A 4,434-nucleotide genomic window follows, 5' to 3' on the forward strand; every position below is an offset into this window, starting at 1 on the left:
AGGCCCCAGGTCAGATCCTGAACTCACTGGAGGGATTATATACAGTATTCTCTCTGGCCTGGGAACACCTTGTAGGAGCTGGAGAATGTTGCTATAGGGATAGGGATGTCTGGACTTCTGTCTTTGACCTGTTGCTCTTGGATGGACCATGGACAGGCGTTGGAAGATGGATGGATGGATGGATTAGAGCAAACTTGACAAAAAGCAAATCAACATGGCCAAGTCTGAGCATCTTTGTGTTGTCTGGAGAGTTCCTGGTGCTCAGGGAACAATTCCTGGAAGAAGGGTTTAAAGAAAGGTCAAACAACTGTAACAACGGGGTCGCAGGTGTCTAAGAATATCTGTGTAGTCAAAACACACAGTACTTCACAAGCTTGTTGGGTGTGGGGCCTTGCACACACAGGAAGACCATTCATTGTTGACGTTTTGATGGGTCACATGATAAAAGGACAGGTGCAAAACAGTAATTATGCCTCGGTGAATCTGGAAAATGAACCTGTTGGTGTGGCAGCAGGAGTTTTCACTCAGAGGAATGAATGCATCATTCATACACCTGTACAGGTCCTGGTATGACAACATGCCTGCTGTAAAAAACAAAAGGTTTTAACAACTATCACTGACAGTACCCACACATGATCATTAGAACTGGATCAGAGGGAAAAGGTGAGCAGGTCGGGTTACAAGTTTTCTTTTCACCTGAGGAAAATGTGTTTTGGAAATAAAACAGTCTTCCATAGGATGTTGGATTTTCTGACAGTAGACTGTGATATCTCTTTAATGTAGCTTGTTTTTAACTTTCACTGTCACAGACTCTTAATATGATCAGGAATGCTTAGAGTCTGCTGGGGAAAATCATTATTCACTCTCTTTTGCTACAGTAAAAAAAATCAAAGGGCTGTTTGGAGTCCATTTTTCAGTGGTTAGGATATTTGATGTAAAGTGCGTTTAAATCTGAGAGTCGTGTCAAATGCCAAGATGGCCGTGTTCAGCGGAGCCACAGCTTCACAGGCTCCCAGTGAGCCCAATCTTTTTATGTTCCTATTGCTTTTGTTTCACCCGCTTCGGATGTTATCAGCCATTAAATGTCCGTTATTAGTTGTTATCATCTCCATATTTAGCAGTCAGACTGCCCCTCCTGTGCCTCCTAGTGGGTTTAAAGGTAGCTTGTTAGCATTGTTAGCGATGATAATAGGTTCTGATTTGAGCTTTGTTAGCGCTCATAATAGCTTCACGTGGTTCGGTTTAGAGTAAAGGGTCTGGCGGTTAGGTTTACGGTCTTGGTTAGGTTTAGGCACAAGGGTAAGGGGGTTCAGTTTAGGGTTGGTCCTCTGGGTCAGGTGTAAGCTTATGTTTAAGAAAAGGGTTACATAAGCTGGAAAAATTAAAAAGACACTTCCTGGTTTACCCCCGTGCGACGCTGCCTGTTATCAGAAATAATAACGATAATAATGTACGTTTAAACCTACTAGCAGGTAGGTGGGATAGTTTGACCGCTACATATGAGGATGATAACAAGTAATAACGGCCATTTAATGGACTGATAACATCCGAACTTTGTTTTGCGCCCACACTGCACGTATGACCACGACACACTTGTGGAGTTTTCTGTGCCGCTGTCTTGCCATTGTGCCATCGTGGTTCCGTCCCTGCAGCCTCGGGCTCAGGCCTGTCATGGCAGCTGTCTCCATGATCCTCCATCTGCCTGCACGGACCGAACTCTATGGACCCGCTTGGTTCTGTGGGGGAACCTTGGATGTTCTCCGTCTGCCGAAACCAGTTCTGGAGGGCAGTCTGGGAGGCAGCTGCTGCAGTTATTATTACCATCAAGCTGCTGATGGGACCTGCTAACAAGACAACACCGAACCTCACCGCTAACAGTACCATGCTGCTAACTGGACCATGTTGCTAAGAGAACGTCACTGTCATCAGAACCACTCTGCCAGTAGGATCATACTGCTGTAGATTTATTTCTTTTTCACTTTTGGCGCCTTGTTTCTGTATTTTTGCTGCATGCTTTGAATAAATCCCAGTATATGTTAGTGTTGGGGCTTTGAGCTCGACTCCACTCGCATTATTTTTTTCATTATTAGTGATTAGCGTATATCTTAGATCTTTTGGCATACCGCAGGGCGTTGGTTTAGCGTATATCTTAGTTTATATCTTAGATCCTTATTTACTGTTTCATTTTACACTTTATATTTTTAGTATTGTTGGATGTAACTGGGACCCTGTGTACACAATTTTGCTCCACCTCATGTACCACATGAGAAGCAAAAGACAACAAAGAACATTGAATCCTTGAACTGGTGCATATTTAGGATGATACAAACTATTTCACCGTGCTTTTTAAAAGTCCAACAACAGAAATCTTTTTTTTCCTTATTCTTTGCAGCTTTTGTTGCATATCTTATAGAAATCTCTGCTCTGCGTTGGTGTTAAAGCCTGCCACCAGATGTTAAATTGTGATACTGTTTGGCATAAGCTTTATATTTTTTTACAGATGAACTAGTTATAGAAAACACTGTAGATAAACAAAAACGTTCAAATACTTGTACCGTTCCACTACATGTAAAAATGTCAACATTAGAGTATGAAAATCCATTAAAAAAATAATAAAAATGGACTTGGCTTGATAGAAAGATGAACAAAAACAAATGTAACTGTTTTGTTATGTTTTAGTGGCTGCGTCAACAATTTTGTACTTTTTCTAAAGATTTCAGATGGCAGGATCATGGTAAACCAAGTCGGATGCAGAAAAATGGTTAAAACTGCTTCACTGTTGTTTTTAGAGCTCAAAGTGACTCTGAGCATGCATGAAGTCAGGCAGCTACGTCTCCATTTCTCAAATGGTTTATAGGCTTGTCTCAAGTTTAAATGGGTGCAAAAACTTCATTTTGGAAGACTTATCCATCCATCCATCCATCATCTTTACCCGCTTATTCCATTTTGGGTCACGGGGGTTGCTGGTGCCCATGTCCAGCAATCACTGTGCGAGGGGCGGGGTACACCCTGGACGGGTCGCAAGTCCATCACAGGGCCACATAGAGACAAACGAGACAAACAACCATTCACTCTCTCACTCACACCTAGGGACAATTTAGAGTTACCAATCAGCCTAACATGCATGTTTTTGGTCTGTGGGAGGAAACCGGAGCACCCGGAGAAAACCCGCGCATGCACGGAGAGAACATGCAAACTCCACCCAGAAAGGCCCCTGGACCGGGGTTTGAACCAAGGACCTGCTCGCTGAGAGGCAGCAGCTCTACCAGTTGCGCCACCGTGCTGCCCTGGAAGACTTATGTAAAGCTTTTTTTTTTTCACAAAAACATGACAAAAGATGCAAACACAGCAGAAAATGACCCCTTTGAAAAATATCCTAAATAGTGCTTAGTCCTTAGTTTTGGGGTGAAGACAAAGCATAATGCTTAAAACTTTTGCACACTGATAATATTGTCTTTTGTAACGTAGGTGGCATTACCTGTTGCATCTTGTATTTATAGACCCCTGATGTTCTTCATTGTCAAAACTTTCTCAAGCTGTTCTCATGTACAGTACGTTCTGTCAGGGTTTAGGACGTCAATTAAAAAGAAGTGAAATTCTGATTATTTCTGCCTTTTTAGCAATATTCATTTCTAACCTTCATTTTGGGAACAATTTTAATTTCTCTGTTTCAAGACGGTGGTATCAGTCTCACAATGCCCTAAAAATGTCTGGGCTTGTATTTACTTGTTGATTTTGTCGATTTAATTAGCTCGCCCTGCAATCCCAAGTGACTCCAGAGCCTTAAAGGAAAGCACACACGTTGTAATTTTATTCTCAGATAGCATTTAAACTACATTTCAATCTGTGGAACTTGTGATAAAAGCAGCAAGTTCTGCTCTTCATTAGGTCTGGTCGCCCCGAGGCTTCAGGGAATCAGACTGGGCTTTAATTTTCCTCTGCAGTGGTTTAACCGTGCTGCTTAATTGTGCTGTAAGAAAGAAGCTTGTTGACGAGTGAAAGCTTGAAAATTAAAACTGTCTCTTCCTGTAGTTTTTTTTTTCTTTATCTGCATTTTCTTTTTAGCTCACTTTGTATAATGTGATTCAACATGGTGACAATAATGTGGCCCTCAAAGCAAAACACTGTCACACATCTCAGAAAACGACAACACTGATAGGATGGCAGTGATGAAGGAGAACATTTAAACGGGGGCTTTTTCTGTAAATTTTCAAGTCTTTCATAAATCACGTCCTACTATAGTTATCTATAAAACCTGTCATTGCACTGTATCCTTGACCTGTTTCAAATGAGTTGCAGTTTTGCTCATTTTCACTCTCAAACTGTGCTTTGTAGGATTGTACCAACCACATGACCCATTTGTGTTCTGATGCATTCATTACTTTACCATAAAACATGGGGCGTGTTGTAAATTTAGCCAGGTGAAACAAACGA

This window comes from Nematolebias whitei, chromosome 12 (assembly GCF_014905685.2).
Source record: "Nematolebias whitei isolate Nwh7 chromosome 12, NemWhi1, whole genome shotgun sequence".
NCBI lineage: Eukaryota > Metazoa > Chordata > Actinopteri > Cyprinodontiformes > Rivulidae > Nematolebias > Nematolebias whitei.